Consider the following 11,832-nt stretch of genomic DNA (forward strand, 5'->3'; position numbering starts at 1 on the left):
AGAGAGAACAGTAAAACAACCCGGGAATACAAACATCACATCCTTGACAACAGTACAAGGTAAAGCATCCTACAGAAGTTGCTGTTGTTTGTGGTATAAAATTGCCTGCAGCGGGAAAGGGAGGCCAGAAGCTCAGCCATGGGGAACTCAGCCATGGGAAACACCGCATGGAGGGAAAGCTCTATTAGGAAGGCCAACCAACTGTCTCCATTCCCCAGTTGGTTTGTGCTGGGTGTTGTGAGCACCTGATTTGATGATGTTATCTTTATGTTGCTATTATTCTTTCCCTTGGAAGCCTCACCCAAGGAGATACTCTTCTTTGCCCAGGAATCTCTGTATCTGGAACTCTATCCGGTCCCTGGGTTGGCAATATTCTGTATCTATCAATGCAACTATCGCTTGCTATTCATTCTTTTGCTTTGACTTCCTGTATGCATAATAAACTCACTCATTGAGAACCAGAGGTAGCTACCGTAGATCATTTTTGGAACCTTACAGAATGCTTTGGGCCATTTTAAAAAATATTTTTGGGTGCCCAGCTTTTCTCCTCTCTTGGGATTCTAACTGTACATACACAAAGCTTCTTGATTCTGTCACTGAAGGTATGCATATTGTTTTGTAACAGTTTTCCTCATTGTTCTTTATTTTAGATGCATTTTTGTTGCCTAAGATCTCTGGTGTTTGTGCCTGGGGAGGTGGCTCCATACCTAGCATGCTTGCTGTACAAGTATGAGAACCTGAGATTGCTTCTCCGGCAATCATGTAAAAGCTAGGTGGCCTGTGTCTGAACCCGAGTGCTGGGAAGGTGGAGACCAGAGGATCTCTGGAACTTGTCAGCTAGCCACTGTAGTCAAACTGAGTAGTGTGGAGTGAGAGACACTGTCTCAAAAGCAGAAATGGATGCTATTCCCAAAATAAACAAATGAGATTAATAGCAAATTAGGAGCCAGATAGGTGTTCTTAATCTCATGCACAGAGACTATAAATGTGGATATTATAGTTTTCCTACTTAAAATTTTCACTTAGTTATTTTTGCATAGCAGCTATTTCTGCTTTCATTGTGTCCAGGTTCCTTTTTTTTTTTTTTTTTTTTTTTTTGGAGCTGGGGACCCAACCCAGGGCCTTGTTATAGGCAAGCGCTCTACCACTGAGCTAAATCCCCAACCCTGTGTCCAGGTTCCTTTACTATACTTTCTACTTTCCATATTTATAATGGCTGTGCTTTGCTTGATAAGTTGTAGCCTGTGGATGTGATGGTCAAGAGAAATTTCTGGAACTTCTAGAATCTTCCTATCATGTCATTATATTAACCATAGATTTTTATTTCATAGGCCATTGCCCTGAACTACAGTGAAGGTGATATTCTGTCAATGTTCTATACTGTCTATTTAATGACATATCCAGTAGTAATAAGTCACTGTTTGTTTTGGAGTGCCATTTTGGTCTCCTGTTCTAAGTACTATCAAACCAAGTTTCATAGGACAATGAAAACAAAACACAAACACATCATGACTATCACATTTGGTCACATTTTGGCTAAAACTAGAATTATTCATCATGTTCGTTTCACCAAAGGTCACACTAGTTATATATGTAACAGCTGCCCAGTTTGATGGTACAGAACAGAGCTTGTGTGTGGACAGAACTTACAACTCATTAGTGTGTCAAGATGGTTTCTAGGAGCTTTCTAAACTTGCCTCCTAGTCTAAATAACTCTAAAGATGTGTTGATGAAGTAAAGATAAAGTGTTGTGCCAGAGACAAATTAATGATTGGCCAGTCCTTAGTGCAAGTATGAGGAAGTCATCTGGGATCGCACTTTATAAAATATACACTAATTACTAATAGATAAAGGATTGAGTTAAAACACAAAAAATGATTATTTTCCCATCTTGGGTATGCAAATGACTGCTTTACCTGTTGGTAAAATTTAGTGATGCTTCAAAGACTTTTGTTTTACCTGTATGATAGTGCCATAACTTTTGACATATTTCTCAAGGAAGAAATAGTACTTCTCTATTCTTAATCATGTAATTGTGGGGATAAGTTGCTGGTAAGGTACATAATTGTGAGAGTGAAGAAGACTGTTGCTGCCTTATCTGCATTTCTCACTTCTAGTTTTGCAAATGCATAAAGACTCCATTGTGAAAACTGTTACAAGGTGCCATGGAAGGTTTTAACAGACTCATTGCCAATGAAACGAGGGGATTGCATTAAACTAAACTACTATCAGCTATAAAGTTTAAAATTATTTGTCATTTTGCTGTGTGGAATAGAGGCTTTCCCTCAGAGCATTGTCTATACTTTTGACAATCACCATCTTTGATTACCAATCAGATGATAAATAAACATATTATATAGAAAGACTGAAAATCATTGAAATTATTTAAGGAACCATTTAACAGATCATAACATTAGACCTTCAAGACTCTCAGGATGCAGGGAAAAATTAGATGTTGCTAAAAATATTTAACCCTGTTCATTCACAATGATTAGTTTAAAATAATCATAGATTATAAGTTTACTTATAATTTGATTGTCTGCTTTTATCAAAAAGAGTATAATGATGTTGTGATGGTTCCAGAGTCAAAGTTCTGGCTTTAAAACTATGTTTCTGACATTCATTGACTATGTGACTTTGAGAAAGTCACAAGTCCCAACAACTGGATCAGGAACATTGGGGCCTAGGACCTTGTCAAAAGTCTGTATGTATTCAGAACTTTTGGGCCAGGCCACACATGCTGGGCTTTCATAAGGCCTGCCCCTTGATCGGAAGTCAAGTTGAGTGTGTGTGGTACGGGTATGTGCACATGTGTATCCGGGTGCATGTGTTACGTGTTTGTAGAGGCCAGAGGTCAATGCCAGGAGTCTGCCTCTGTTGTTCTCTACCTGTTGTTTTGAGGAAAGTTTGAGAACCACTGGTCCCAGTCACTATCATGCCTTCCATTCCCTCCCTGCTAATTTCTTAAGAAAGTATATGCTGGCTAGGTTGTTTGCTTGCTTGCTTGCTTGCTTGCTTTTTGTCAACTTGACTCTGTCACCTGGAAAGAGGGAACTATACTTGAGACAAATGCCTCCATCACAATGGCCTGTACATAAATTTAGGAGGCATTTTCTTGATTAATGATTGATACAGAAGAACTTGGCCCACTAAGGGCAGTGCTATGCCTGGGCAGATGGTCCAGGGATTGTATAAGAGTGCAGACTAAGCAAGTCATAGGGAGTAAGCCAGTAAGCAGCATTCTTCTGCGGCTTGTGCTTCAGTTCCTGCTTCCAGGTTCCTGTCCTGACCTTCCCACAATGATGGACTGTGCTGGAGACTTACAAGCCAAATAAACCCTTAACTTTCCCAAATTGGGTTTGATCAACAATTTATCACAGCAACAGAAACCTAACTAGAAAGAAACCTAATTAGAAAAGGTACATATAGCTGACCTACTTTCTTCTTCCCTCCATTACTTCCTCCTTCCTTCTTTTTTTTTTGAATAGTCACTTGCTGGTTGTTTGTTTGATTTTACAAGACAAGGTTTCTCTGTGTAAGTGCCTTGTCTGTCCTGGAAACTGTCTTTGGAGAGTCCAGGCTGGCCTCAAACTCACAAATATCTACCTGTCTCTGCCTCCTGAGTGCTGGGATTATAGGTGTATGCCACCACTGCCGGGCTTGAATAGTCACTTTAAAAACATATATGTATGTGCAAGTTTTAATTTTTATTAGTTCTGTTAGGTACTGGAGATCAAATCCCAGGCCTTGTTGTACACACTAGACAGTGTTCTACCACTCAGCCATACCCTTGACCTTTTGTTTTTCATTCTCCACTAATGCATGATAACCATGTTTTTCCTGAAGAACAGTATGGTGTTTCAGTATATACACATCAATGAAAATGATCAGATCAGGATTATTGGTTTCATCACCTCAGACATTTAGTGTTCTAATTCTTTGTATTGGGAACATTAAAAAAATCTCTCTTAGCAAATGCTTTTGAAATACACAACCGATTGCTGACATAGTTATCATGTTCATCATGAGACAGAACACTAAAAGTTCTTCCTCCTAGCCAACTGCAACCTTGTGCCTGTTAGCCATCCTTTCCATGTGATTACTGCTCCTTATTGTTCCCAGTCTATGGCAACTGTGATGGGTATTGGTGGTCAACTGGACTGCATCTGGAATGAACTAAAACCCAAGGGGCTAGGTACACCTGTAAGGGATGATTTCCCATTTGCGTGGGAAGAGCCACTTTTAATCCAGATCTTTTGAGTGGGAAGATCCATCTTTAATCTGGGTCACACCTTCTGCTGGCAGCCTAGATAACAGACATGGAAGAAAGAAGCTTGTTCATTGCCTTCTTGCTCTTGCTCTCAGTAGCAAGTTCATTTCTTCACTGGCAATAGAACCTACTTCTTTGGGGTTCTGTTGTATGCTAAAGATTTAGCTGAGACTTCCAGTCTCGTGGACTGAGCAACTACTGGAATTTTGGACTTTCCCTTGGTAACAGCCATTGTTGGACTAGCCTATAATTGTGAATTTTGTGTGTGTGTGTGTGTGTGTGTGTGTGTGTGTGTGTGTGTGTGTGTAGAACCTTACACTCCTCTAGAGAACCCCTGATTTTGAAGTAACCATTATACCATTATTTTTACCTACTTCTATGAGACCAGTTGAGGCTAGAACTGTAACTAAGTTTAGAATGATTACTTAGCCTTGGATTTGTTTCCTTACACACACACACACACACACACACACACACACACACACACACACACAACTGTAAAATCTGTGCATCTATTTCTTTGGCAGTTGTCTCGTCCTTAGATACTTTGTCCCAATTTTTCATTCCTAGTAGAAGATTCATTAAGACTCAGTAAGTCTTCTTACTGAGACTTCTGAGCTTAGGAGGTAAGAACTCATAGACTTTAGGAAGTTCCTTATACTTAGAAGACGCACAAGACCCCTTTCCCCAAGATTATACAAGAATAACAATTTCTGGAAAGGAGAGATGATCCATGGCTCAAGCTGCCTGTAAGTCATGTAGGAAGCTGCTTGGATGCTTCTTTTGTGAGTCATCACCATGCTGGGGAGGTTTTGTAGTGACACACTGCCTTTGACTCACTCTGCTCCTATATGTAATCCCAATAATGTCTCAGGTTCACGGAGCTCCACTTAGGTAAAATCATCTATTTCATCTGTTGTTGATGAATAAACATTTGTTCAGATTTCCTCAAGTGTCATGCAACCTCACATGCACATATGCATGGGTGCGTGTGTGTGTGTGTGTGTGTGTGAGCACGCACTCGTGTTTGTGTGTATGTTTGTGTGACTTGTGTATCTGGGTACATATGCACACATGCGCAGAGGCCTCCACATTACTGTTTTTTTTTCTTCTTTTTTTCGTAGCTGGGGACCGAACCCAGGACCTTGCGCTTGCTAGGCAAGCGCTCTACCACTGAGCTAAATCCCCAACCCCCACATTACTGTTTTGAGGCAGCATCTTTCACTGAAACTGGAGCTCACCAATCAGTTAGGCTGGCTGGTCACTGAGCTCCCAACTCATCTGTTTCTGCCTCCCCAACACTGACTTCACGGATGCCTGTCACCACCCCCAATTTTTTGTTTTACTCGGTGTTTTGGTTTGCCCTGAAGTTATTTGTATTTTGATGCTAATTCCACTGCCCCAAGGACAGCTGCCTAGTCACTACTCAGAACTCAGGTGACTTCACCAGAGCCACCTCCCCATTGAATTAGTAAAGTACAGGTGAGGGGCAGGTACAGGATAAAAGGAGGCCTGTCATTGGAGGAGAAGGAAGGATGGGTGGGAGAGAAGTTTGAAGGGATAGGAGGAGTCGAGAGAGAAAGGAAGAGACTAGAGGAGGAGAGAGTGAGAAGCCGTGGCAGGTGACGTTAAGATTCTGCTCTGTGTATTTACAGGTTGTTATCAATGTTCCTAAGGGATGGATGGTACCGGGCTTTGTATGTTTAAGTGGGCAACTATATCTTACCAATTGGGTCAAAGATTATTGTGTTGTGTGTTCTTTTATGTGAAGGTTTGAGTGTAGGAAAGTGTGTGGTGGCAGGAGACACTGGGCCGCCAAGGAGTTGGGATGTGATTCTGCCAAGATATCTAGCAGATACCTTGGGCACTGCGGTGCAGACCTAGTGGGATAAAAGACAACTATACTTTTTTATTTTTTATATTTTTACAACAACAACGACTTGGACGCTAAGGATTGAACTCAGGTCCTCATGCTTAGCCCACAAGCACTTTACTGACCAAGCCGAGTCCCACACAACATCTTTAAAAGTTAAAAGCTTTTCTTAAAATTAGTTCTTTTTTGAGAACACCTCCATTTCCTCCCATGCCCTCCCTCTCAAATGCATAATCTTTTCTTTAAGTATTATTATTATATGTATGTGTACAAATATATGTATATATGTAACATGTATGTACATATGTATATATAACTTGCTAAATCCAGGTAGCTTTATTCTTGTGTTCATGGGCCCAAGGTGAATGATTTGAGATTGCAAAGCTATGTGGGAGCTTGTTCCTGGAAAAAACTGATTCTCCCTCTCTCATTATCTGTAGCTCTCCACCCAGGTTTTCGACCACCCAGTTTCCCCTCTTCGCATGAGCATGTTAATTGGTAATGTCAATTATGCTGGTCTGGTTCTAGCAATTACCATTGTTGAGAGTTCATGGGTGCGTTTTGCCTGCTGTGTCCGGGGGAAGAATTGAAATCTTAAGCTGTGGTAGTACATGTCTCAGACAAGTTTTAAGAAAGAGGATTCGAGAATTCCAGGACAGCCTTGGTTACATAATGGGAGGCCAGCCTGAGCTACATGAAACCTAGAGCAAAGCATAAAACAAAACAAAAACATCAAAAAATGTGAAATGGTTAAGCCTCTCTTATTCTCAGGGAGGTCTATGAAGCCCATGAGCAACAATTAACAGATTATAAATGTTCGAACAAAAAGTCAAGCAGACTAAACTTCAGAGACCAATTAAACATACCCATTACTTCTCTACTTTTCTTTTATGTGCTGAGGTTCAGACCTTGGCTCCTGTAGCAAACATTGTCAACTGAGCAACATCCCCAGGCCTGCAATGGAGTACAGGCCTATAACAGTAGGCTTTCTCTGGCCTCCTGAATGTCTGGCAATGGAATGGGATGGACTGGAAAGGGCCGAGCTGCCCTTTGCACCTTGTACTCTTCTTGCTCAAGGCAAATTTCATTCCAGCAGGTATGACTCTGTTTGAAAGTCAGCATACTAAGGAGTCTGGAGGGGCAAAACAAATAAAATGATCAGCATGGAGGAGGTGAGACATGGGAATGGAACGCCGGGATTTTTCGGTAAGAGGCCAGAAGATGGCCAAGCATCAATGGGTGCCGCACACCTGTATGTAATCCCAGTGCTCTGGAGGCAGAGGCAGGCGGATCTCAGTTGGAGGCCAGCTTGGTCTACAGAGTGAGTTCCAAGACAACTAGAGATACACGGAGAAACCATGTCTTGAAGGAAAAAACAAGCAAATAAACCACCTGCCTCCCCAAGAAAAGGGGCCAGAAGATGGCTACCAAGACTCCAGGACTGAATCCTTGAGCTCTGAGCCTCAGTAAATAGAATGGAGAATGACCATCAGACTCTGGCCTCCACACAAATACATGCACATACACATGTGTGCCCACGCACATGTGAATATGCATACACACACACACACACACCAAAAAAATTTATGATCATCCTTGGCTACAAGGACCAGCTTGGGCTACAAGCAACCCTGTCTCAAAAGAGAAAAACAAACAAACAAACAAAACCCCAAACCAACAAGTAAAACTAAATGTCAGTAACCCATGTTTTTTCTCATTAATAATACATGTTGGATGTATTCCTATACTGCTACATGGGTGCTTTCCACCCTCAAAGTTATGAGTACTTCCTGACTGAACTATAACTTAGATAACTGGCCTCCCACTAAAGGACACAGACTACTTCCTGTCTTTAGTGCTCAGTGTTTTGTTGTATATACATAAAATTTTGCACATGTGTAAATATTTCTCGAAGGTAATCAGATAGGGTTGGAATTAAGGCTCAAAAGGTTTGTGTGTTTATACATTTGATAATTTGGGGTTATGTGTTGTGCACATGTGTGGACACACGTATGCGCAGGTGTACACATGTACCAGAGGAGGACATCAGATGTCTTCTCTCTTACTGCTTTATTCCTTTGAAACAGGGTCTCTCATTGAAGTTTTCCGGCCAGGCTGGTGGCCAGCAGGTCCCACCCCCACATCTCTAACCCCTTCTTCCAGTGGCAGAATTCACTTCCTTTGGCCACACCTGACTTTTTACACAGATACTGGTGTTCTGGACTCAGGTCCTCATCCAAGCTCTGAGACATTTACGTAGTTTTGATAACTTTCGTAAAACTATCCTTTGTGGTTTTTACCAATTTATACTCCCACAGGCAAGGTTTGAGAAAATCTAACACAGGAATATTTTCACTCTATACTTTGTGTCAGAAAGGTCGACACTGTTGCTTCAGGAAACGAGCTCACGGAAATGTTTCCTGTCGGCCCAGGTTTCCAGGTCAGGCCAAAGCCAGAGGCAGCTAGGTCACGTCTCTCATGAAGTTGTATGAAACTGTTAACTTTACTTATAGAAGTTCATTAAATAATCCCTATAGTTTGGAACATTATATTTCCTATATTTCCAGTCTCCTGAAATGTGAACTCTAACCCCTGATGATGGCCAAAATAAATATGCTGTTTTATAGCCTGTTTTTGAATTGGACCTTTTATTGATTCTCTGTGAATTTCACATTATGCGCCCCAACCCCACTCATCTCCCTGTCTCTTCATAACCACCCCAAACACATAACGTGTTGATAGACTGACTTATTTTCTTGGAGGATGGTGCTTGGGATCAAGTCCACATGTTTAACCACTGAACTACTACGCACATAGTCCTTGCAATAGTTCAGTATTTAAGAACGTGTACTGATCTTACAGAGAACCTGTGGTCACTTCCCAGAACATACATAGGTTGGGAAGTTCATAGCAGCCCATAACTCGTTCCAGGGGGAATTTGTGGCTTCTGGCTTGCAAGGGCACAGTTCATACATACATATACACATGCACACATACATACATACATACATACATACATACATACATACATACATACATACATACATACATACATACATAAGGTTAAAATAAAATGTTTAAACCTTACATATACATATGTGTCTGTGTGTATATATATGGGGTGGGGCACATGAGTGTCAGCATGTGTGTGGCGGTCATAGGACAACATGTGAGGGTGGAGCCTCTTTTCTTTTACCATGTGGGTTCTGGGGATGAAACTCAGGTGGTTGGGTTTGTCAGCAAGCATTTTGTCCACTGAGCCATTTCATGGGCCCCTACAGGTATTTTAAATGTAAATGTTATGTTGAATTTGACGAATGTTGGCTCAGAAATTCTAGAAAAGTCAAAAGTGAGCAGGAGCACTAAATCATCTATCAGATTACTCCAGCGTTGTTTCTCATGTCTTCAGGCTCAGTTCTGTACTTGGGAGCAGCGATTTTTCTCTCTAATAGTGTTAGGAATTCTGAGTAGCTCTGGAGTCCCAGCCTGCGTATTCAAACTGAATAATACCCTATTATCATAGCTGATTCCTGCTTTAATCATTCTCACAGAACCTCTTCACATTGCAAGACAATGCAAAATGCAGATAGAAAGAGCTGAGTTAAGGTTTAATTCTCTAGGGTGCTCCTTCTTTTGTTCGCATTAAGCTCTGTGGACCCTGTCGGCCAAGGAGATTGAGTAACAACGCACACTCTGGAAGAACAGAACATTACGGACAAACAACTGTGTGCTGCTTGAAGCGAAGGCTCGACCAGGATCTTTGTATGGAATCGTTTACCCACCCATTTACTTAGCACAGGTCATGTGTCCATCTCTGCAGCGTGTGGGAGAGGAACAGAATTTGCTTGTGCAGTGTACTGTAGCAACCTAAAAGAGGTTTATTCCCTCCCCCAGCCCCACCCCCGCCACCTTTTGCCAAGTCCACGGTCACAATACTCTTCAAAAGCCTCTCAGCTTGGGCTGGAGAGATGGCTCAGTGGTTAAGAGCACCAACTGCTCTTCCAAAGGTCCTGAGTTCAAATCCCAGCAACCACATGGTGGCTAACAACCATCTGTAATGAGATCCGATGCCCTCTTCTGGTGTGTCTGAAGACAGCTACAGTGTACTCATATATAATAAACGAATAAATAAAATATTTAAAAAAAAAAGCCTCTCAGCAGCAGATAGTGTTATTTATTCATCTGGAAAATAACCAGAGCCTGTTTTTCTGGAATGATTTGCCCCTCGGATGTTTCTGAAAATAGACAGTACAATACATCAGTCATGTAATCCTAGGACTGCACAAGATACATTGTTAAAGTTCCTCTCAGTAGAACATTCCACATCTGCATGGAATAACGCCAGTAATCTAGTCTTCCTTCATATCTTATATTCAGGTTGGCATCATCATCATCATCATCATCATCATTATTATTATTATTATTATTTTATCATCATTATTATTATTTTGCCAGTAGTTGGAGATGGAGTCCAAGTTATTGAGCTCTGCCACTGACCTATATCTCAAGCCCTTGTTTTTGTTTTTCTTGGGGACAAGGTCCCACTCTATACCTTAGGATAACCTTGAATCCACAGATTCATTTGCCTTTGCACCCCAAGTACTGGGATTACAGGTGTAGGCCATGCCACACCCAACACTTGATCTTATTTCTTCCTTGTGTTTTTTTTTTCTTTTCCCAATACCAGTGGCCAATGACTCACTAGTACTCAGGGTGACAGTCCCAGAGCAGGCCTGAGGTTGGCCAGGAAAATGAAGTGTCTGTGTGTTCTTAAAATGCAGACTCTGCTGCAATGGGTCCCGGTAGAGCTTGCTGGTCCACATTTCTAATACACTAGAGGTGATGGATGCCTTGCTGTTCATCTGAGGACCACATGTTGATGGCAAGGGTGTCTGCCCTATAACCTCAGAGAGGATAAAGCATTTACAGCCCGACTCAAAGTGCAAAAGCAATAAGGAAAAATACTTGATAAACTTGGTTGCACTAAAATAACCCATTGCATGCAGAAATGCCTGCAATAGGACAAAAAGGAAAAAAGGGGAACACACAGTTCCAGCTTGTATCATGAAGGGTTCCTATCTCCAGTACTCGAGAGGCTTTTAAAATGGGAGAAGACTAAAACTCCTAGGAAATGGTCTAATCGTAGGAGAAATATGTTGAAGCAAAAGAAATGCAAATGTTCTGAGCCACGTAGCAAGCCTTCCATCTTATTCGCAGCAAGAGAAATGCAACATGCATTGTTATGAAATGTTCTCTGGGATGGAATGTTAAGTATATACCAAAAAAAAAGCAAGGCAGGAAAATAAAAGGATGGAATTTACTACTTTAGTAAGCAGGGGAAAACACGTAAGGCAGACATGGTCGTACATTTCCATCACAGCACTATGAAGGCGGAGGCAGGATGTGTAGATTCAAGATTATCCTAGGTTATACAGAAAGACCTTGCTGGCCCCCCTCCCCCCAAAAGAATTTCCGCCACCACTACCAAGAGCTGGGGATATAGGTCACTGGCAATGGAGAGAACAGCAAGGTAAAAGTCGTGGGAAGGAGAAAATGGAAAAAATGGGGCATGGGGTAGTTAATTGGGAGTGGGGAAGAAGGTCAACACATACACATATGTACACATACATATACAGCTTAAATGGAAATTTCCCAGCTGAAGCAGGTAATGCTGCACCCAAGAGGCATA

Source organism: Rattus rattus, chromosome X (assembly GCF_011064425.1).
Source record: "Rattus rattus isolate New Zealand chromosome X, Rrattus_CSIRO_v1, whole genome shotgun sequence".
NCBI classification, from domain to species: Eukaryota; Metazoa; Chordata; class Mammalia; order Rodentia; family Muridae; genus Rattus; species Rattus rattus.